Source organism: Sinocyclocheilus grahami, unplaced genomic scaffold (genome assembly GCF_001515645.1).
Source record: "Sinocyclocheilus grahami isolate Dianchi unplaced genomic scaffold, SAMN03320097.WGS_v1.1 scaffold37.1, whole genome shotgun sequence".
NCBI classification, from domain to species: Eukaryota; Metazoa; Chordata; class Actinopteri; order Cypriniformes; family Cyprinidae; genus Sinocyclocheilus; species Sinocyclocheilus grahami.
The window spans coordinates 290,987-316,799 of NW_015505216.1; the positions used below are offsets into that span (position 1 = coordinate 290,987).

Below are 25,813 nucleotides of genomic sequence, written 5' to 3' on the forward strand. Positions count from 1 at the left end.
CTGTGTGTTTCGTTGTGAAAGCGAAAATACTTTGTTTGGCCTTCCAAAAGAGGACGATATCTGCTTCGTCATGCCTAGAGCTGATCCGTGCTGGTCGCTGTGGAAATACATCAACTTCGTGCTGTGAATCGCCGGATCGGCTTTCACCGTGGACGAAGCGGAGTCCAGCCCGGGGTCGTCCACTCAAGCCGGCCTCCACTCACTCTAGCCACCGGCTGCCACTCACTCTAGCCCGCCGTGTGCTACGCTGTGTTTTGTTATGAAAGCGAGACTACTTTGTTATATTTAAAGAATTTGCCACTGACGATTCAAATGCGAGTTTGAGCAGTGTAGAGTGGCGCTTGTTCTTTTGTCATTTCTCCGATCACAAATGCAGACATGGTTTCAACCTTAATTAAACACACCTGAACCAGCTAATCAAGCTCTTACTAGGCATAGAAAACTTCCAGTCAGGTGTGTTGAGGCAAGTTGGAGCTAAACTCTGCAGGACACCGGCCCTCCAGGACCGAGTTTGGACAGCCCTGGTTTAGAGCATAAGTGGCGCTTGTTCTTTTGTCATTTCTCCGATCACAAATGCAGACATGGTTTCAACCTTAATTAAACACACCTGAACCAGCTAATCAAGCTCTTACTAGGCATAGAAAACTTCCAGTCAGGTGTGTTGAGGCAAGTTGGAGCTAAACTCTGCAGGACACCGGCCCTCCAGGACCGAGTTTGGACAGCCCTGGTTTAGAGCATAAGAAAAAATGTGAAAAATAAGATTTTTGAAGAATGATATTTTATTCATCAGTTATGCTATGTCCTCTGTAGAGGACATTGGGACTTTAAAAAAATTAAAATAAAAAGACATTAATAGACATGAAAAGGCAAAAAAATCACATATCAATTTTAATTTTTTTATACCAAACTTTATATAAAGATGATGCTCAACTATATTATGAAAGATAATTAAAAAATAAAAATGTTCTTTATGCAAAATGGCCATAAATGAGTTTGTCCATTATATACAATCTATAAACTGTATCTAATTTGCGTATCAATGAAACCCCATAACATTTTCCTGAGATGTTGATTTAAGACAAACAGATTTAAAATGAGTCAGATTTAAATGATAATTACAAAATATTATCATATTTCCATAAGGGTGTTACACTTGATCACTAAATTAATGTCAGCCATTTTTAAAGACCACAGAGAGGGAGTGGTCATGGTGAAACATCCAATCATTTGGTATCTCTGAAAAGCCCTGAATGTGCTTTGTACAGGACATCCAGACGTAAAACTGTGACATGTAACGCCTCAGAGAAATTGCTAAAACATAATGTCCTCTACAGAGAACAAAACTCCATAGCTGGTAGTCAGGAGGTAAAATGTAAACCATACAGTTTTTCTTTAAGATAGCTCAAGCTTTAGCCTTCTGCTCACAAAACCCCCTACAACTAACATATAATTCAGTTTTCTGCACTCTATACCCTACAAAGGACAAGTTTGTATATGCACTGCCGTGTTTGTGCCATTTATTTGATCAGTTTATTTTTGTTCAACATTAAATATTTAATGAGTCCACGTCAGTTGCTTGTTACATTAAAAGGTGTCTCCTTACCTTAAAAAAGACCAAGCTATTTGTGTCACTTTCTTTTTTTTTTGTAAATCCTTTATGGTTTTGCAAACCAGCTTTATGGTTTTATAAAGAGTTTTCGGATATACAGGCACTTCAAGTTCATGGTATATGTACTGAATTCTTTCTCAGCTCTTCCCAGGCATTGCTGTTGATTTAACTGGGTTATACTGTTTAAGAATAAAGCAGAAAGTTTTTATCAAAGTCCGTTTGTGTCCACAGTACATTGTGTGCAAAAGCTTGAACTTTCATGTTATTTCACAATTATGCCATCATTAATAACACACTGTTTATTAGTTGAGGGGGGAAGTCGTGGCCTAATGGTTAGAGAGTCGGACTCATAACCCAAAGGTTGTGGGTTCGAGTCTCGTACCGGCAGGGATTGTAGGTGGGGGGAGTGAATGTACAGCGCTCTCTCCCACCTTCAATACCACGACTGAGGTGCCCTTGAGCAAGGCACCGAACCCCCAACTGCTCCCCGGGCGCCGCAGGAAAAATGGCTGCCCACTGCTCCGGGTGTGTGTTCACGGTGTGTGTGTGCACTTTGGATGGGTAAATGCAGAGCACTAATTCAGAGTATGGGCCACCATACTTGGCAACATGTCACTTCACTTCACTTCAAACATGATGAAGTCATGAGAAGCTAATGCTCAGATGATGTGATTGGCCAATGTTGGGGTCTGTCCATTTACCTGCAGGCTACTATGAAGAAGATATGAACATGCTTGATAACTCATATCATCTTTAATGAAAAACATTAGTTCTCACATTAATTTATATACTGTCCTAGCCTGTATGCATGCATGAGGTAATGTGGATTTTTGTATATTCCTTTAATTCAAGTAGTCTTACATGCACGAGATAATGCTTTTTTGAATCATGTGCCATAAGCATAGCTTTATCCACAATGGATAGTAAAGACCTTGTTTTTTGTGAACAAAGAAAACATCATGATCATGCGTAATAAATTATAAATCATGATGATGTACTCCCCTTACTTAATGTCTTAATTAAGGTGCTGTTCATCCATGAAGTCATGCATGAAAGACTTTGAACTCATGTTAGTTCCTGATAATTCATGAGATAGTAATGCATAATTCACACATTAATGTATGCATGAATTCATGGTAATTCATGTACCCTTGCCTTAAAGTGTTACCAAATAACTTCTAATTTAAGTGAACTTAAAATGTTCTTCACATAAACCCATTATAATAAATGTCATATTTACCTGTGCCCTTCAGCAGAAATATACAGAAATTTAAATTGAAGTTATCAGACACTAAATTATAAATTAAATATAGATGAATCCTTAAAAGCTATAAAAGTAACGTTTTCCTCTTTTTTTCTTTGTCCTTTGATTAATAGACATCACAGCAGCTGGTTATTAGGTTGTTTTGGCTGTTATTTCTTTAAGAGCTGTCGCTGCTGAACGTGATGCATCCGTCATATTTTCTCTCAAATCTTTTTACCTTTTCTGACCCACTTCAGGTCTTAAAGTCTCTATCAATGAGCTGATTAGTTAAATCGGGTGTGTAAAGCCGGGCTCACACTACAGGATTTTTGGCTGGATTTTGCTGTTGCGGATAGATTTCCATAGTCTGCGACAAAACCCCTGGATCGTGACCAAATCGGTGCTCGTTGATGTGTGTGTGTGTGTGTGTGGGGGGGGAGGATTGTTATTGTCTGTTATTAAGTGGCAGGCTGAGTGTGTGTATTTTCTAGTGTACACACGTTTGTCCTTATGAAGGACAGCGGGTACATAACTAAGGACATTAAACCAGAGGAATTCAGCACCTTCTCTAGCCCCTCTTCCTTCAGGCTGATCACATCCAGATCGAAATCTGTCCTCAGGCCATTGGTCCTGTTGAAATTGTGTGTGTGTGTGTGTGTGTGTGTGTGTGGGGAGGATTGTTATTGTCTGTTATTAAGTGGCAGGCTGAGTGTGTGTATTTTCTAGTGTACACACGTTTGTCCTTATGAAGGACAGCGGGTACATAACTAAGGACGTTAAACCAGAGGAATTCAGCACCTTCTCTAGCCCCTCTTCCTTCAGGCTGATCACATCCAGATCGAAATCTGTCCTCAGGCCATTGGTCCTGTTGAAATTTATCCGTCCGGTCAAACCATCCCAGTGGGCCTGGAGGTGTAAGAAAAATATTCATTATTTATACCTGCAATATCCGATGAATTCTTCCTTGCTGGCCAAACAGTGAAAATCTGTTATTTATCAGAATGTAAGGGTCACAATTTTATGTTTTTCAAATCTGATCTTCAGGACAGACGATCATCACTGCCATTTTGCAGGTTATGAATTCAGATCTGTTTGTTAAGACCAGGGTTATTATAGTTAACAAAAAAAACAAAAAAACGTTCATTAATTGAAATAAAATATACTTTAACTGAGCTAAAAGCAAATATAAAAACCCATAAGCTTATTTAATTTCAGCTACCGGTGTAGTCAAGGCAACAATCATTTTCTAATTTTCATTCAGTTTAACTTGATGTACTCAAATAACTAAAACTGAAATACAATTTAAATAAAATAAATAAATAAATACTAAACACACACACACTCAAAAAGAAATAAAATAAAATAAAATGCAAACAGGAAATATAAAAATCTAAATATTAATAAAAACTGTAATAGTATCTCAATGATATTAAAATAACACTGGTTCAAACAGTGATCGATATCTATATGGATTTCTATAGATTTGTATGGATTTCTAGTTTTTGTTTTTTTCATATTTTCTGTCAAATTTTTAAAGGAACATTTAAGAAGATACGTATTTTTATGATACATAAAAACAAGCTATGAAAATAGCATAAAATGTATGATTTTAAACAAATAAATATATACATACATACATACAGTACATACATACACACTAGGCATGGGCCGGTATGAAATTTTTATGGTATGATAACCTTAAACAAAAATATCATGGTTTCACGGTATTGTTGTTACAGCTCTAAAATATAAAAACAATCAAAACAAAAATACAAAACAAAACAAAAATTCCACTGAACACCATACATTTTATTTTTGAGCGACATACATAATATTTGGAACAGCAGTATTTATTTTTTTTTTCTTTGATTTGTTTCTGAAATGTTTGCTGAATTGTGGGCTGTCTTGCAACTTTTGACTGACATCTTTATTTAAGAGAATGTGCAGTCCTTCAATTATCTGTTCACACAAAAACCTCAGCACAGCTCTCCCAGTCTTTCTACAGCCCCGAGCTCTACTTGTAGTCTAGACAGAGAAGATCCTAAGGAGGGTGAAGGGGTCTGGGCCAGGGTCATCACAAGTAGACATTTCAGTTAATTTATGCACTGGCTTACGGAGAGCAGACCACCTTGCTTTTATGTATTTATATCTCCCTCGCTTTGCCTTTGGTCTTGGCTTGCTGGTTAAAATATCACGCACAGCAAATAAAGGCGGCTTTTTAGTCAGACTAAATATAGGCAGCAGAACGACAGGAGAGTTCAGGTTAGCCGTCCTAGTTTTCCTTAAAATAGCACGGAGAAGAATCATTTGCAGAGATTAAGATAAATTTGCTGTCTTCTGCAGCAGTGCTCTCACCGTGTGGAGTAACACTTTAGAATAGGGAACACTTATTCATTATTAACTACGAATTTTCCCTCAATAAATTCCTAATTTGCTGTTTATTAATAGTTAGTAAGGTAGTTGTTAATTTCAGGTATTGGGTAGGATTAGGGATGAAGAATAAGGTCATGTAGACATTAATATGTGCTTAATTACTACTAATAAATGGCTAATATTCTAGTAATATGCATGCTAATAAGCAACTAGTTAAGAGACCCTAAAATAAAGTGTTACAAAACAAGCAAACACACACTCACAAACGAACACACAAGGCCAAACTGCAGCGCTTTCACAATATATTCCAATACACAAGGCATGCCTTGTTTCTGTGTAAATTAGGTTTATTATAGATAAACCACTTTATTCATAGAAGTCATTTGCCTGGTGCAATTAACATTATTACTGCCTGCTGAACATTTATTTATTTAAAAGAATGTCTGTTCATGTTTTCTATTGATCATGGCAGCAGTAATGCATTAAACAATGGAGAAAACATTATGACCAGGCATAAATTCAGACACGCTGTGAAAATGAATGCTTTTTCAGCATTTAATAGAGTCGATTCTGCTGACAGTATCGCAGGGGTGGATTTCTGATGTACAGTCTCAGTAAAGATGTCAGATTGTGGTAGTCTGCTGTATGGCTGTAACAGCACCCAGAACCTGGACACTTTTTGGAAACACTTTATTTTGCAGTGCCCTTTATATGTTACATGTACTTACTAAAATAACAGTAAATTATGCATGATTACATGCAAGGACACTTCAAGTAAAGTGTCCTTTTTACATGTTACACTGCTATTCAAAAGTCTCACCAGGGCTTCAGTTATTTGATAAAAAATACAGAAAAATATTATTAAATTATTACATTTTCAGCATATTTCGAATTTTCAGCATAATTATTCCAGTCTTCAGTGTCACATGATTCTTCAGAAATCATTAAAATATGCTGATTTGCTGCTCAAGCAACACTTCTTTTTATTATCAATGTTGAATATGTTTTTGTTGCTTACTTTTTTTATTTTATTTTTTTTTTAATTGATACATTTTCAGGATTTATTTGAATCCTGAAAATGAATTAATATTACTCTGTACTTATTTGTGTAATTACACTGTAACAAGGACACATTAAAATAAAGTTTAACCCCATTCTGCAATATGGGTTATTGCTTTTGTATTGCTGCATTGTATTAATACAGACTACTATGAAATAGGTGAAAATATTAGAATATATGTTAATTGAAATAGGTGAAAAAAATTGAAATATAAATGTTGCCTTGGCAAATAATGGAAACAGGTTTAAGTTAAAAAATAATAATAAAAATACTGAAAATAAACTGGAAAATGTAAGTAAGTAAATAAATAAAATAAAACTAATACTAAAATAAACTAAATGCCTATATAATAAATCTGCAAAAATGTCAACAATTCTGTGTTTTGTGTTGTTTTAGCATTGCCATAACGGCACAAACATACCTAAACAATTTACCCTGAATGCCATGGACATCCTGCGATAACAACACTATCAGCAAGGTGGGATTCATTCTTAGTGAACAGTGTAATGTGCAGTACCTCTTTGATGAGCGTCATGAAGCGGTTGCCAAAGCGCCAGGGCTTGTGGCGGTTACATTGGAGTGAACTGACAGTGATTTGAGGAGTCTGCTGTACGGCCACGGCCACCACATGCACCGCGTCATACATCAGGGCAGCATCTGTCTGAAAAAGACACACACACACACATTCACAGGTCAATCGGCCATCAGCAGTGCACCTGAGGCTCTCTGATGATAATTAATCAAGCCTCAAAAACAGGTTAAACTCCAGTGTCATGAGCTGTGATTGGTGTATATTCAACTCAACGACCAATCACAGAGAATGAGAAAGTGTCAGAGTAGCCTTCAGCTGACTGCCACCCAAACTGACAGCCCTCCATACCGGAGACCTCTCATTCCACAGACCAAAATAAAATCTAATTAGTGTTTGCCTTGGATGATTGAGAAGCAATCACAACACCTCCCAGACTGGGCCGGTATGGAAATCATGCCTGAGGGGGGCTTCAGAAATTGCTATCCTGTCAAATAAATCATTGCCAAACCTGTCATTTTCCAGCTTTTGTCTCTGATTGTCTGCCGCAAGGTTGTGGCTAAAGATGGCTCTGCCCTAATAATACTGCAACTTCACGCAAGCCTATTTGTATGTTTGCAGCAAAATAAACCATAGCCGAAGATTACAGACAGACTGCAATAAGACCAAGAAGACCAATCTATGGTGTTAAAAGAGTAGCTAAACTCGTGAGCTTATACATTTGAATTTGGGAACTTTTACAATAAATATCTGTTGTGCTGCTAATTTCATTGGTCAGGTATAGACCAATAAAAACTTGGTCCTGCTCTCTTGCATCTGCATTAAGAAATGGACAAGTGAGGACTGCAACATTAATATCACAAAAGACGTAGCAAAGTCAAGTTGTAGATTTGAGAGGTTGTAAGTGCCGACTTTCGAAACTGAAGTGCAAAAGTAAAAATTTGTGTCTGTATTTTGTGTTTATGTGAATGTCATTTTACACATTTTACACATTTATCTGCAACATCAAATTCAAGACATGGATGTTTTGATTGTTGTCTATTTGCAAATTTTCACATCAGATCTATGAGTGTAAACTTACAAATATGGATATAGTTAAGTTCTTAAAATCAAATTTACAAGCTCTTGAGTTTCACTACTCTCTTCCTTTCATGCATAGCCACCTAAAATACTTTCTAGAAAACAAATTCCCTAATTCTCAAGCAAAACTCTACTGTATATTGAGACATATGTCCATCAGTCAATAATGTACATTTACAATATAGTATTGATCCATTGATATAGTATTGTTTTTTCCTTTTATTTGACATTTCAGTTATCTTGCAATGGCAACAAGCTCTCACCAGCTTTCAAGTTTGGGGTTGCCAGATGTCAGGAGTTAAATCCTCCAATCAGACACTTTTTCCGCCTAGTGTTTTATGTAAACTTCGCAACCTGGCAACCATGCACATGTGCTCTCTCTGCTCCACCAAAAAAAAGAGCAATCTCCACTGCGATATTCAGCTCTAATGAAAGTGGAATACAGCCAGTGTTCCTTCATTACATTGCTACATGTGCTATTTGCTTTGAGCAAACCTTCTCAGTGACGTACTGTAATGAATTCAAACATGAATCCTGACTATATTGTTTGCGATTGAAACAGCCAAAGTGCTTCAATACTACTGTTAATTTTGGCAGCTATTTTTAATTTAGTCTTAATCTTAGTCTTGTGTCAAATGTAACTTTTGGTTTTTATCTTATTTGGTCCTGTTTTAGTTTAGTTTAGTCAGGTTTAAGTCGACTAAATATCTTAGCATTTTAGTCTAGTTTTAGTCAGTGGAAACTTACACATTTCCGTCATTTTTTTGTCTTACTGTATAATGGTTAAAATTATAAAAAATTATATATTGCAATTTTAATTGCAATGAATGTTGTTGTTTGGGAAATTTATTTTTACATTTCATCAGACGTTTCTCTTTCACCACTAAGCACAAATTAATAGAATATTGACTCATGCATCGTTTATGTGACGTCATCTAGTGTACAGATTTATAACAGGATATCAATTAGAATCTAAATAATACTTTAGATATACACTCACCCTGTCTACGTTATGAAAACTGGTGTAACAAAAACCTACTCTCAAATATTATATCAGAGAAATTCCTAATAGTAATTCCAATAATTCCAAATTGCATTAATGTTTCACTTTTAAAACAACGGCAAAAAGACTTATTGCCGCACAGAGGTTGCGTAAGTAACGTTACAAACAGCAACCACTATCGCAAACAATACAGTTACTATAACTCAAATAACTCAAATGGAGATTGCTGAACTCCAGCTTACTTGTACAGTACTATATGCTGGTGTTTTCAGATAATGATGCCTCCGCAGAGAGAGTACGTGTAAATGGTTCCCAGATTGCATAAAGCAAAAAGCTGGGCAGACCCGGCAGAGTACGTATCCATTTAACAGAAAAGCTCTGATTGGGGGATTTGAACTCTTGGTATCTGGCAACCGCAAACATGAACGCTCGCATAATAGAGTCTTTTACAGCAGTCTGAAATGTTTTGGCTCCACTTTTTTCAACAATAAAAATAAAAATTGATAAAGTTTTTGTTCTTTTAAACTACATTATAGTCTTTTTTTGTCAACACTATTGCATGTTAATATAGTCTCAGTTATGGCTTAATGACCTTATTATTAAAAAACACATTGATGAACATTTTCATCTTAGATTTCGTTGACACTATACAATACAAAGTTTTTTGTGTGTGTATATATATATATATATATATATATATATATATATATATATATATATGAATATAGAAAAATGTTAACATGACTTGGAATTAATATTAGGAATTTTGAGGAAGCTTCTTACGTTTTTTTTACCAGTTTCCATAAAGTTGAGAGTGTGTAAAAAAAAATCAGGAAACTAGACAAGTTATAGTAAACCCTGTGTTTACATTCTCTTGATTTGTGTGCAAAATAATCAATTAAATGTCATAAAACGTCTTTATCCATTATCGTTCAGTGCTTGGTATTATATTTTAGAAATATGGTGTATAACAGTATATATCAGTTGTTTTAATTCTTTATAGTATCATGTATCTATCTCAACCTGTTATCTGCTTTTGTGCTCATTACAGTTATCAAAATTGCAGTGCCAAATGTCTACAACAGGGGTCACCAAACTCGGTCCTGGAAGGCCAGGGTCCTGCTTTTTGAGTTTAGCTCCAGTCCTAATCAAACACACCTGAACCATGATCAAGGTCTTACTAGGTATAACTGAAACTTGGTGACCACTGGTCTACAAGAAGGCAAATGTTCTTTAGAAACAGACAACAAATTGTACAGTACATTACAAATCATAAGTTTCTGTATTAATGTGACATCTGCTTTACAAAGTAAATAGCGTTTAGGGTCCATCTTCTTTATGCCAAACTCTCAGGCATTGTCACATGTATCTTTCAAAATGAAGGGGGAAAATATTGTGTTGTTAACAACATGCTAACATCAAATTCTGCTGGAATCAACAGAGTCGCCTGTGTGATTTGTGTATGGAGTGCTATTTGTATCACACACTGATGTTCTGCCTGCAGCATTCTGAGTCAGTAATGATATGGTCTCAGAGTAAACAGCAGCTATGTAGGCATCAGACAGAGAGGAAGGGTTTGGAACAGAACCAGTCTGTCATGTTAACTTTTAAAGTGGGCCACCATGTATTTCTGACAGGATTTATGGATATATGATGTTATTAAATGTTACTAATTCATTAAATCTATTGACTGCCCTAATTACTACACAATGCCTATCAAAATAGACATTTCATGTCCACTGGCGTTAATTCATTATCTAATAATTGTCTTCCCTTTCCATTAAGGGAAAGTATATTATAATCTCATAAATATTTTCTTTAAATCCTTATTTTTCAGTTAGCTTGAAATTGCACTGATGTCCCTTAAATTACAGTTTTTGCAGTGTCTGTTTTTGAAGTGAATGGGTCTTTAGTTCAAAATAAAATAAAATAAAATAATAATGTCAAAGCCAAGATGATCTATAATTACATTTATTGGCAAATGTCACGCCCATGGACTGTCAGTGTGTTTGTTTTCCTACCCATGTTCTCCCCGTGGGCCAGTTTCTCCAGTGTCTGATTGTGCCCATATTTGGTTCTTCCTGTTCCTGCTCCCAGTGTGTTTTCAGGTGTGTCTCGTTAATTACAGTGCCTTGCAAAAATATTCATACCCCTTCATTTTTTTCACATTTTGTTAAGTTGCTGCCTTATGCTAAACTGCTTTAAATTACTTTTTTCCCCACATCAATCTACACTCCATACACCATAATGGTAAAGCAAAAACAGAATTGTTACAACTTTGTAAATTTATTAAAAATAAAAAAAACTGAAATAAGTACATTGCATAAGTATTCATACCCTTAACTAAATATATAGCTGAAGCACCTTTACAGTCTCAAGACTTTTTTTGTTTAATGCGACAAGCTTTGATCATCATCATTTGGCAATTATCTGCCATTCTACTCCTCACCTCTTCACCTCTCAAGCTCTGTCAGGTTGGATGGGAGCAAATACACATTTTCAAGTTTCTCCAATTATTTGATTGGGTTCAAGCTCATACTCTGGCTGGGGACATTCACACTCAAGGACATTAACAGAGTTGTCTATAAGCCACTCTTGCTGTGTGCTTAGGTTCATTGTCCTGTTGAAAGGTGAACCTTCTGCCCAGTCTGAGGTTCTGAATGCTCTGGACTGGGTTTTCATTAAGGCAAACTCAATATTTTGGTGCATTGAGCTTATCTTCTACTCTGACGAGTCCCTCGGTCCCTGCCACTGAAAAACAGCCCCACAGCATGAGGCTGCTACCAGCACACTTTACATTTGGGGTGGTACTCTTCAGGTGATGAGCAGTGCCCGGTTTCCTTCAAACATCAGACCAGACCAGAGACTCTTGTTTCTCAGAGTCTGAGAGTCCTTTGTGTGTTTTTATGCAAAATCCATGTGTGTTTTCATGTGTCTTCACTGAGGAGAAGATTGAGTCTGGCCACTCCGACATAAAGGCCAGATCGGTGGAGCGTTGCAGTGATATTTGTCCTTCTCTAGATTTCTCCCATCTGCATATATGATGGAGCTCAACTAGAGTGACCATCATGGTCTTGGTCACCACTCTAACCAAGACACTTTGCCATCAATTGCTCAGTTTGGCCAGGAGGCCAGCTCTAGGAAGAGTCCTGGTTGTTTCAAACTTCTTCCATTAAGGGTAACAGAGACTACATGCTTCTGTGACCCTTCAATGAAGCAGATTTCTTTTTCTGAAATCTTCCCCAGATGTGTGGCTTGACACAAACCTGTTTCTGAGCTCTACAGGCAGTTCTCTTTTGACCTCAGGGCTTGGTTTTTGCTCTGATATGCATTATCAGCTGTTAGACCTTTTATTAAGATGTGTGTGCCTTTCCAAATCATACCCATTCAATTGAATTTGCCACAGGTTAACTTCACTCGAAGTGTAGTAACATCTACAAGCACTTTGAATGCTCCTGAGCTAAATTTCAACTGTCCCAGATTGCATGAATTCTTATGCAATGGAATCATTTAAGTTTTTTATTTTTAATAAATTTGCAAAGATGTTAAAAACCAGTTTTTTGCTTTGCCATTATGGTGTATGGAGTGTAGATTGATGTGGAAAAAAAGTAATTTAAAGCAGTTTAACATAAGGCAGCAACATAACAAAATGTGAACAAAAAAGGAATGGGGTATGAATACTTTCGCAAGGCACTGTACCTTGTTTAGTCATGTATTTAAAAGAATGTTCAGTTCCTTGGTTCCTTTGTCCGGTGTCTAACGTCCAACGTTGTGCTACTCGTTTGTTCCTGCTTGCCCTGTGTAACCCCTGTTTGGATTCATAATGGACTGTTGATTGTGATTCTCCTGCGTTCTCCTCATTCATCATTCCTCGCTCCTCACCCTAGGCAAACGTGACAGCAACACTTTAGCTTAGGGACCAATTCTCACTATTAACTAGTTGCTTATTAGCATGCATATTACTAGCGTATTGGCTGTTTATTAGTACATACAAAGCACATATTCTGCATGACCATATTCTACATCCTTAATCCTACCCAATACCTAAACTTAACAACTACCTTACTAACTATTTATAAGCAGTAATTAGGAGTTTATTGAGGCAAAAGTCGTAGTTAATAGCAAGAATTGGACCTTAAATAAAGTGTGACCCATTCATTTCTAAAGTCTGAATACTTCAGAAAAATAAGGTGTGTCAAAAAGAGAGTAATTTTTTTTTTCTTTAAATTAAACAAACCAAAAAAAATAATATCACAACACCATGCAATCAGCATCATATCATTTTGTTCTGTGGTAGACTTTTTTAAAACATTATTTTAAGTGTCTCCTCATTTTTCAGTATTTTAATATCTACAATAACCTATGTTGGGTACGTTGTTATGGTGTGCAATATTATAATGATTTAAATTCAAATATATATTCAAATTTGAAGATAACCTGATCAAGAAAATAACATGTGGTTGGTAAAACAAGGTCTACCATTGAAATAATATTGTGTTACTCTGTCCACTGGTGACAATTAATTGTTTGCCACCAAATTTTTTTTAATTTTTTTTATTGCAATTTAAGCTTCTGTGTCAGGGGAGTCCTCTCGTGTGTGCATGAGGTAAAAATGAGTACAGTAATTAATGTGTCCAGTCAACTAGCAAACTATTTATGTATTTGTTCATATGTGTATAATAAAAGTGAATATATATGAACGTCTTACAGGTTTTGAAATGACATAAAGGTGAATACATGACAGAATTTTCATTTTGGGGTGAACTATCCCTTTAAATACATGTGTTACAAATACAAGTGTAGCACTTATTCAGAGTGTGGAGTGGTGTGTGTGTGTGTGTGCGTTTTTGTGACAAATGAGGACATAAATTTGTATAATGACAAAGGTATGACATGGGTATTACAAGGAGAAGGTGACTTTTCAGGACATTACCCCATGTCCCCACTTTTCAAAACGCTTATAAATCACACAGAATGGAGTGTATTGAAAATCTGAAATAGCACAAAGTTTCCTGTGAGGGGTAGGTTTAGGGGTAGGGTTGGTGTAGGGCAATAGAATATACGGTCTGTACAGTATAAAAACCATTACGCCTATGGGATGTCCCCACTTTTCACAAAAACAAACCTCTGTGTGTGTGTGTGTGTGTGTGTGTGTATGTAAAGTTTGACTATTGGCTGTTTCACACCACCACAAAACTGTCAATCACCCTCCTACCTCGTCCTACACTAACACACAGATCGGCTTCATAATCACTTGTCCCACCATTCCACGCCTGTCAATCAATCAGGATGCGAAGGGAGCACAAAGTGGCAACCACTGGTCTTGGAGGGAGATGAGACACGGGATGAGGCGTTGTCAGGAACGGACGTGCCATGAATTCACATGTCCGATCGCCCCCATCCCCCTCTTTTTGGCATCTGGCTGGGCCATTAAAAGGGGACAGCCGAAGCTGGGGCCCTGCTGCCTATCTGAGGAGAATACACATTATCCTTAGTCACCAGGCCCACCAGCGAGGCACCGTACGTCAATGAGACTGGCTTATGCATTGTGAATAATAAATAAGTAATAACATCAGACAAACAGAAGACAGGGCCTCCACCTGAATACTGAATGAACACTCCTATTACCCGCCTGTGTGTGTGTGTGTTTGTGTGTATTAGCGCAGCTTTGTGTGATGAAGCAGGGGAGAAAAATCAAAGCCCTGGGTGCTTGCGATCTCTCCTGGGAGGCATGCTTTGTTTTCTTCAGATTTCCATCAAAGCTTTATGGATCTGTCGGTCTGGCTTACTCTATACCAAAGCTCAGCAGCCAGCCCATAAATGTACACTAAAGATGAGAAACTTGTAAAACATGATGGCTTCCATCTTAATGACTGTAGAGTAAGATATCTGTATTTAGGCTGGAACTAAACCATAAATCAATGATGAAAAGTCTTGACAATGAATTTCCAATTACTCTGTGTAAGGAGAACCTTTGACTATGTTGTAGTGGTAATATATACTATATATATATATATATATATATATATATATAAGAAAGTATGGTGGAGACCATTTGTGCTTTTCATTGTGGTTGAGAGGTTTTTGCTTGAACATCACTTACTGTACATTACACTGTTAGATTTCTAACTTCACATAATATTGAATCAATTATAGTTTTGTTCACAATGTATGGCACACATTATGTAGACAGCAATTTGAACTTTCATGTAAGATGAGAACTGAATTGTATTTCCAGATAAATCTGATTAATTGATTAGTTGATTAGTTTTTTTTTTTAATTATTATTATTTTATTTGTATTTTCTATTTCATTTATGTATTTATTGTGAAGCTATATAATACTAATACTTTCGTTTCTATTTTACTCAATATGCCAATTTGACAGTTTAACCATAAAAAAGCTTTTATCTATATAATTTATGCAAAACTTTGCATAATTTAGATTTCAGAAAAGTATTGACATGTATGAACATGAACAAGTATCATATGTTCTTGTCGGTTTTGGAACAAGCTGATCACGACATGCATTTATGAATATATATAGATAAATTCCAAAAGAAAGTGAAAGAAAATAGTAGGCATTTCTTGCTAAAGGTTCAAGGAGTTCAAATGATGTTGCATAACAGAAATAACTTTTGAAATTTGAAATGTGAATATTTCAAAGGTTTATTTTGTCAGATATCAGAAGCACACAAACGTACACTATAAGACTGGTAAGATTTTTTTTTAAATGTTTTTGAAAGGTTTTGAATGTCTCTTATGGTAAAAAGGTGAATAATATACCATTTTTAGAACATGACTTTGAACACTGAATGAACAATATGTGAGGCATATTGATCTCTCAAAGCTGTTCATGAAGCTAACATAGTTATGTCATGCTGAATGCTTTGAGAGATCATGCTATTATGTCAAAACACTTAGTATTGACACATGAAGCACTTCTCAGGTGACCCGTCTACGCTTGGCAGAAATATGACATGCAGCACCTGGGATTAACCTGGTGCATTTCATCAAGATATGAGATAAACATGAGCTGTGAGAGCCATGAACACATCCCTACAGATCATGTTAGGGGGACAGAGACAGGAAGTTATTTATATGGTGTACATATGTGCTCTTCTAAAGTCCTCATGTCATTGGCACTGTTTATATTTGAAAGAATTTACAAAGCTAAAATTGAAAAAAGGCAACTAGAAAATGTGCATAACAAGGATAACTCAAATGTGAAATGTAAATACTTCAAAGGTTTATTTTGTCAGAATTAGAAGTACACCTACACTACCCTCCAAAAGTTAGGGGTTGGCAAGTTTTTTTTTTTGGTGAAAGGTTTTGAATGAACCTCTCTTATGCTCACCAAGCCTGGATTTATTTAATAAAATATATAGTAAAACCAGTAATATTGTGAAATATTTTAATACAATTTAAAATAACTGTTTTCTTTTTTGAATATATTTTAAAATGCAATTTATTCCTCTGGTGAAAGGTTTTGAATGAACCTCTCTTATGCTCACCAAGCCTGGATTTATTTAATAAAATATATAGTAAAACCAGTAATATTGTGAAATATTTTAATACAATTTAAAATAGCTGTTTTCTTTTTTGAATATATTTTAAAATGCAATTTATTCCTCTGATGCAAAGCTGAATCATTTCTCCAGTCTTCAGTGTCACATGATCCTTCTGAAATCATTTTTGAAATGATTATGAAATCATCCTTTTTTTTTCTTTCCCTGCAGAATGCTTTGATTCATGGAAAGTTTAAAATAACAACATTTACTTTTTGCTGTTTTAAGTTTTACATTAACTTTTAAAGACTTTTAAAATGTCTACAGTCAGTTTGGCTACATTTAACGCATCCTTGCTGACCAAAAGTATTAATTTATTTCACAAAAATAGGTAACACTTTATTTTAAGGACTAATTCTCACGTTGATTAGTTTTTTTTTTAATTATTATTATTTTATTTGTATTTTCTATTTCATTTATGTATTTATTGTGAAGCTCTAGCCTGCAGATATGTTTAACCATTTAAATGAAATGAAATTGCAAATAAAACAAAGATTACTGGAGTACATTTTATAAGAAAATACAATTTCAGCCTTTCTACCTCGATCAATTTCTGAGTGAAAATTGTTTCAAAGAAAATTCTACACCAAATATTTTCAGTGCCAATTAGATGGAATTTTTCCAGAATTGATGCAATAAATATTCCACATATATGGAGAATGGAGAAAAGAGCATTCTACATAAACTTGAACAAAAAAAAAAGTAATATTTAAAAAGCAATTTTTTGTCTGATTAGAGTTGCATACATTACACTACCATTCTTAAACCATACATTATGTTGCATTTTACTAACATTTAGGAACACAGAGAGAAAATAACAACATTTACTTTTTGCTGTTTTAAGTTTTACATTAACTTTTAAAGACTTTTAAAATGTCTACAGTCAGTTTGGCTACATTTAACGCATCCTTGCTGACCAAAAGTATTAATTTATTTCACAAAAATAGGTAACACTTTATTTTAAGGACTAATTCTCACTATTAACTAGCATACATATTACTAGCATATTGGCTGTTTACTAGTACTTATAGAGCACATATTAATGTTCTGCATGAGCATGTTTTAGATCCCTTACTAACTACCTTACTAACTATTAATAAGCAGCAAATATGGAGTTTACCGAGGCAAAAGTCGTAGTTCATAATTAGTTAACAGTGAGAAATGGACCTTAACATAAAGTGTGTTGCAAAAATATTGCACTGACCTCAAACTTTTGAATGTTAGTGTAAATAGCTCTAAAGCTACCCAACATAAACGGCAATTCATTTTCATTTAATGGGGTCTTGAGAAAATGTATTTCCTCTAATATGTGTATATGTTTACACAACAACGTTTACACAAAAACAATTTTTCCTGTGTGTTTTTTTCACGTACAGATGACAACATTGTCAAAATGATCACGTTCACATGGATCCACAAAAACGACTTAAAATGCTGTATTATGTGTGCCAGGCCAGTAGCTGCCGATTTTGCAAATTTTGTCTTTTTGTTGTTGACAAGTTGCATACATTACACTACCATTCTTAAACCATACATTATGTTGCATTTTACTAACATTTAGGAACACAGAGAGGGAAAAAAAACACCAAGAAAGAGAAAGACTGAGGCAGAGAATTGTTAGAGAATGCAGTACATCTCTGTAGCTGAGCCCGACAGGCAGACAGGCAAATGATTGAGCAATACAACCACTTCACTCTATAAACATCTCATTAAAATCAATTATGTCACTCCTGAATGAAATCAAAGCTAAACACTTTAAGAGCTGCTTTTCCCCTGTGTAAGCCGATGTGAGCATTACCTCAAATGTATTTTCTTTTTGCACCTCGTTCGCACGTCTTCCCCTGCCTTGTGCTGAAAGATTTAATCTTCTCGGCTCAGATTGCTTTCAACACTTTTATGAATTGTTAAAATGTGGAGGACTGGCAGGGACATTTCCATACATCACTGATCGGGGCTCTGGATAAAAACGTGACCCTCTGGTCATATATTCCAGCAACTGTTCTTAAGCAGGGCGTTAATCTATTTATATATATATATATATATAGTTGTCTTAATCATTCTTCTTTATAGTCAAATAGCTCTAAAGCTACCCAACATAAACGGCAATTCATTTTCATTTAATGGGGTCTTGAGAAAATGTATTTCCTCTAATATGTGTATATGTTTACACAACAACGTTTACACAAAAACAATTTTTCCTGTGTGTTTTTTTCACGTACAGATGACAACATTGTCAAAATGATCACGTTCACATGGATCCACAAAAACGACTTAAAATGCTGTATTATGTGTGCCAGGCCAGTAGCTGCCGATTTTGCAAATTTTGTCTTTTTGTTGTTGACAAGGAAATGATAACCAGTGTTGGGGAAAGTTACTTTTAAAAGTAATGCATTACAATATTGCGTTACTCCCTAAAAAAGGATGTTACTTAGTTACTTTTTATGGAAAGTAATGCATTACATTACTTTTGCGTTACTTTTTAAATATGAGCAGGGCTTGATTGTTTTTAATATAAGAAGTTCTATTTATAGCAAATGTAAAAGCCCTTTCACACCAAAATGTGTAATGAATAAACCTCAGGCTGAAGGAAAAGTAAATTCACATCTGTACAGTAGAACGCAGGAGAAGAAACACTCTTCAGCAATAAAAAACACAATTGTTAGTTTATCTAAAGTCATTTTTTGCTTATTAGTACGGTTGAACTGGATCATCAAAGGTCAGCAGCAAAGACATTGCTTAGTAAAATGGGATTAGATACATTCGTGTTATTTAACATATTTAATTATTGCAGGTTTGCGTCATATTCTGAGTTTGCATTTCACTGTTTTAATTCATTTTGATGAATACTAAATCAGTTTTTTTGTGAGTGGGATGAATTACTGCACATTCACATTTAGTCTAGAACTACAGTAACATCATGTTCACGCAGCGCACACAACTCCTCTGCACTCCCGATTTCTCCCAATATGGGGACAGGAGACTTATCAGTCAATAAATGGGAAAACAAAGTAACTGGCGTTACTTTTTTTTGAAAAAGTAACTCAGCTATTTTCTTGTAAATTAAAAAAGTAATGTGTTACTTTACTTGTTACTTAAAAAAAAGTAATCTGATTACGTAACTCGAGTTACTTTAATGCATTACCCCCAACACTGATGATAACGGTGCCATTTTCAAAAACCAGCACCTTGAAACCCGTTTGAAAAAGTTTGCATTTTCAAAACACCCCCAAAACAAACGGCCCCACAACACTGTTGTCATGTAAATGAACAGCCAAAATGCATACAAAGTTTTCAGTTTTTGGTTAATAATGGTGTAGTGTAAATGCTCCCTTTGTTGGAAATTCCCTTCCATTTTCTTTACACTAATGTTTGCGCTAGATAAATGCATTGATCCCCCTCTCCTACAGAATGAGTGCTACACAATGAAAGGTCTTCTCAAATGGGGGGTCCTGCACATACTGCATCAATGGCGTTGTCAGTCACTGTGCTCAAGCTAAACAGCCTCATCGTATATAACATAACACCCCAAATCGTTCCATCTGCATATGACGACACAAACTACACTTCTTAAAAAAGTGTACCCACTGCATCGTTCTTAAAATAACACTAACATTACCCATTAAAAGTTCTCAGAAATCCCATAATCCATTAAGATTTCTCCATAGCAAAACGTTTTATTGGTCAGAGCCAGAGCACACTGTAGATCCTGCTGTCAGTGAAATGTGACAGCAGTAAAATGCCATTGCATTTAGCAGTAAACTATACAGTAAGAAGCATCACTCTTGGAGTTTATGATTCAGCAGAATGAACTGGATCCATTCAAGTTTTAGCTTTCACAGAGAACAATGACTACTGATTTGAAAATGTTTGAGTTCATGGCATGAAATATTTAAAGTATATTCAAATATACTCAATCAACTATGCTTGATTGTAATTTCTTACATCAGTTCTGTGTTCGGCTCAACCATTATTTGAAGTAAGCACTTTGCTGCATTTTGTTATGGTGTTGTCATTGATAAGTTCACTCGTCATTGAAATATCACATGCAAAATCTGGTCTATACATTTTACAGTGTGCCCTTGAAGTTTTGAGTTGTTTTCTGAAAGAATATGCTGACAGCTTTGGAGATTAATTAAATCAGACCTTCCAGCATTGGAAACTAAACTTTTTCTGATAATAACCTTGGTGTGTTTGTAATTCTCAGCATTAATCAGGGTCCAAATTAACCAGGGCGCTGATCAAAAATGCCACTGAATGTGACAAAAATGCCCAAGGTATTTAAAATGTGGGAATAATGTGTTGAATAGTAATTTTATCTGTTATAACATTTGATATATTTCATGATATTGTGCAATGGGTATTAATGGGTTTACTGCCTTTGCAGGCAGACAAGCTGTCAGAAATCACAGGTACTGTAAAGGTGTTTGTAATGTGTTGTTCATAAGAGTTGTATATTTATTTAATAGTTTAATTAATTTAAATATGTAAAATGTATTGTGACTCTGTGCATTATATCTTGAGCATTACATAAAAGCCATGTTTCTACTTGATTTGATTTTCTGGATTACAGCTCTAATTGTTTAGATTGAGAGTTAACTGTAATTGTAAAAGTAATAGATTATATTGAAGCATTTTACATAAATTATCTCTTTTTTGTAATATATGGTTGGAAAAAAAAATATGCTTTGACAGAACAATCACTGGAAAGCAATTTCCACAGTCAAAATGTATATATAAATCTTAAATTTTTTTAAATTTTATGTCGAATTTCTTGCTGAAAGTATTTTAAAATGCTTTTCAAATAATCAAACTAAAACACACAAAGCAAATAGATCAAGTAAAACAGAGTAATAAATCAATCAATCAAATAAACTAACTTCAGGCTCCATGGGATGCGTCACTTATGCCCTGAATTAAATTCATTACTAAGTTGAGTAGAGTCACGTTAAGACAGCACATGATGACGTGTCAGCAGGGTTATCATGTCTTCCAGGCTTTTTGTGTGTTTGTGTATGTGAAACAATGATGTGATGTTGGCCCCTGAAGCCCTTTCCCCTCACGGTTGGCTATTGTTGTATTGGGGCCAAATTGCAGACTCTTTAAGTTCTTGTCAAGTAAACCATCCTGACATATTCCCCAAACAACCCCCCACACACAAGCTTGCTTATTCTCTCCATCTCAACTAACTCCATTCCATTGTCTGATGTAATACCTGGAAAGATATGCTAACCTATTCCTGAGTGTTGATTTAATAGTGCATAAGCACGCCCAATCAGATCTAGCTATTCTTCATCGCAGTCCAGCAGTCACTCTTGCCCAAGTAGTAATCAGTCATTGGCAAAAATATGTTCTTAATACATGTAAATTGCCTGGGCTTGACCAGAGCAGATTTCTCCAATTTTGTCTGAAATACTTCAGAAACATACTCTGCACAAGTACGCAGACCATTTACTTTCCTAATACACCTTCATGGTCTTATGGTGAACAATTCATTGGTGCGCATTAGTTCACAGGAAAAATTGTTTCATCAAAACATTACAACTTACTCTATTCTGAAATGCTTTTCATTTTCTGCTGATGTAATTTTTTGTTAATTTTATATAGTCACTATAACAGCTATTCGAGACTTGCTTTTGCATATTTAGATCTGTCTCCATGTTAGTATGCAATGACTGACATTCTCATTTCAATGAGCCAATCAAATATTAAAGCCTTACTTTTTCTCAGTAAATATCCAGTTTCATTCCGAAATACACAAAAATGTACTGTATTACAGAAATAAAAAGAGTTGTAAACAGCAAACCACGTTGGCTTTAATGCAACCCACACTCTTAAAAATAAAGGTGCTTCACGATGCCATAGAAGAACCTTTTTGTCTAAATGGTTCCATAAAGAACCTTTAACATCTGAAGAACCTTTCTGTTTCACAAAAGGTTATTTGTGGCGAAAGAAGGTTCTTCAGATTATAAAAAGGTAAGAAAGAGATGGTTCTTTAAAGAACCTTTGACTGAATGTTTCTTTGTGGAACCAAAAATGGTTCTTCTATGGCATCGCTTGAAGAACCTTTTGAAGCACCTTTATTTTTAAGAGTGCATGCTCATTAGAAATACATGCTTGAGGTGACATTTCTGCAGCACTGATATTACGTTCCTTACTGTACGTTTCGCTACAGTTTCAAAGAGAAATGTCCAGTGAGTGGTGCTAAAATGCCCATTCAATATGTGACCGTGACACGTTTTTTATTATGTTGGTACAGGTACATATTGCTGAGTTGTTTCAGGTACGTATTGCGATGGTTCAGAATTCAAATTTCTGGTGAGTGTCGCCAAAAGTTAATGCTCTATCTTGTTGGAAAATAACAGACCCCCTACACCAAACCCAACCCTAAACCTACCCGATAGTGTTAACAAATGCAAAAATGATACAAAAACGCAATCGCTGATGCAACCATACTATTTTAGCTTCCCTTTTCTTGGGTTTGAGCTGTTAAGTCAAACCATGCATTGATTCGTACAGGAGCTCTTCACCTCACAAGTGCAACGCAGTATCGCGTGAGCTACCGAAGAAACCATGTGAAGCTGTACAGTATATGTAATGCTAACATTCAAAAGTATCAGTTTTCATATGTTGCAGCATGTAAACTTGTTTTGAAGTCCTAACACAATATTGTGCAATGAACTGTGCGAAATTAGGATTTCTTAATTGAAACTGTAAATCTTACTGTGTGTGGAAAGGATTACTGCCTCTACAGTTATTTTCAATTGGAAACGGAATTGGAACTTGAACCTGAGTAGCATTAATGTGTTTTCGATCAGATGTGCTATTATTCAGGGAGCTAGCGTGTCAAAGGTTAAGGAGTGTGTGTTGTATTTACTAAAAAGGTGTAGAAGAAATGATTCTGCAAAACGCTGTTCCGCCAAGACAATACTGTAGTAAGAAAAAAACTTGACCGTGGAAGATTTTACATCCTCTGTGGCACCCCATGTGACAATGCTAACACACATTTGCATATTACCAAATGCATTCTGACACATTTCAGAACATAAGGACGCATGAAATCCAGCTTGTGTAAAAGTATTTGCAGACTTTATTTCGGGCCTCAGTTTCTCTATCTATTCGAAAAATCTCTTGAATCCACTCTGCTCTGAGCCACAAGACCAAATTATAGAGACTCCATTATTGATAAATAAACTGTAATAAACAGCCATCATTGAGCTAAATGAATCATAAAATTGCTTGAGGAGGGGTGGGCTGCTATCGAGTGTGTTATGCAGCTCCTGCCCCTAACTAAACAAGTCTCACCCACCTGTCAATCATCCAGATGTGTATGGAGGGCCTCAATGGATTATGGGATTTCAGAGAAATCTGGGGCTGGAAACTTGCATAAAATTTATTTGCTTGGGACATTTGGAGTAATGGCATTATGGTCAGTGTTGAGAAACCTACTTTATGAGTAGCTTGTGTTTTGAAAAGCTGTAGTTTCAAAGTAGTGAAATAACAGGGGTTAGCTACAAAACAAGCTACTAATAAAAACTTAACTAACTATTAATAATGACTTTTGCCTCAATAAACTCCTATTATCTTATTAATAGTAAGGTCGTTTTTAAATTTAGGTATGGGGTTGGATTAAGGGATCTAGAATATGGTCATGCAGAATAAAGCATTAATATGTGCCAAATATGATAGTAATATGCATGATAATAAGCAATTGGTTAATAGTGAGAACTGGTCCCTAAACTAAAGTAGAAGCAAAATTTGCTACACTGAAAAAAAAGTTAACGAAGATAAAAAAAAAAAGGTTCTTTAAGGTACCAATTGCAGGTTACTATGTTTTACAGTGTATACTGAAGCAAAATAAATGCTTTTAATATAAATATATAAAATGTAACAACACTGTTTGTATTACTCAATATACAACGAATGCCAATAAAGGACACTAGAAAACAATGTTGAACTGGAACTTTTAAATTAATATGGTTTTGATTAATTGTACTGAGATTTTAAGCTAAGTAAAAAAATAAAAAAAACTGAATAAAAAAGTTAGTAGCATTACTGCTTCTAGTTAGTTTCTCACCAACCCTGATTATCATCCAGGCCACAAACTAAACCCTTAAAGTCGGTATGAAATCAAAACTATTATTTAAACCTATTTATAAATTGTACTGGCATAGAAAAAAATCCATCCAATCCATCCAAGTCCTTCACAACATTTTATTCTCGTTCAATAGCCAATCCAACAATACAGTTCTGTACAGTTCTTCTGTTTAATGGCTTTAATTGTATTTTTTCATGCTATTGAGTTAGATAACCTGAAAGCATGCGTCTAAAGTTGAAAAATAATCTGAAACAATATGGACGGGTGAGTGCTTGTGCACATGGAATCAGAGAGGCCTGCCTCCAGGCTGTTGTTTGTTTTTGTGATCCTGCCTGGGGCAATATTCCAGATGGGGCTTTATGTTTGTTTCTTTCACTGCTATCAATGTGTCCACGTAATTTCTCCCTCGGCTCTCCTGCCTCCGCAGCCATTCCGACTCCACCCAGCCTCTGCAAGCATTACAGTCTGTCTTCGATCCAGAGTTATTTGGAGTTTTTCAAACGTAGAACCGCACCGAGGGCATTACGAGCATGAATATATGGGAGAGATGGGCCGCACCTCGCCATTAAGATCTTAAAATGTTGTCATGAGAACAGGCTCGATGGGGAGGGAAATTGACTGTAAAATGTATCATTATTACGGTCGGCTTTTTGCTTGTAATGACAATATGCTTTCTGTGTATCTCATCTCTTGACTGGAAACGATGTAGGGAAATGACCCCTGAAGATGACTGCTGCACATGAGTGATGGAGTGTCGGAATAATGGGAACCAAGCATGAGTGTATCGTACAGAAACGAGAAGCTCCTGTACAGAGTGGGCTGTGAGTGAGAGCTGAGAATTGACGATTGAATTACTAAGAGAGCTAAACAAAAGACCGGGAAAATAAACGGGAAAATGGATAGTTCTGGCTCGGAAATCTGACTGGATGAGCTGCATTTAAAGCAGTTGTAAAATAGCTACAAAAACATCTGTGACCACATGTCAGTTAAATGCCATATTAATGGATGCTTGACAGCCATAAACACCCCCAGTTGGACTAATCAACTTCAGTATAAATTCTTATAATTTCTTAACGTTTGATTCAAAGAACTGGATGGATGGACGGACGGACAGACGATAGGAAGAACGATAGAATGATAGATAGACAGACAGACAGACAGACAGACAGACAGACAGATAGACAGATAGATAGATAGATAGATAGATAGATAGATAGATAGATAGATAGATAGATAGATAGATAGATAGATAGA

At 35.6% G+C, this 25,813-nt stretch overlaps 1 pseudogene; it reads right to left on the bottom strand.

The window, feature by feature from the left end:
* LOC107581745 (glutamate receptor ionotropic, kainate 2-like) overlaps window positions 1–25,813 on the bottom strand; it is a 250,680-nt pseudogene that overhangs the window by 90,708 nt on the left and 134,159 nt on the right.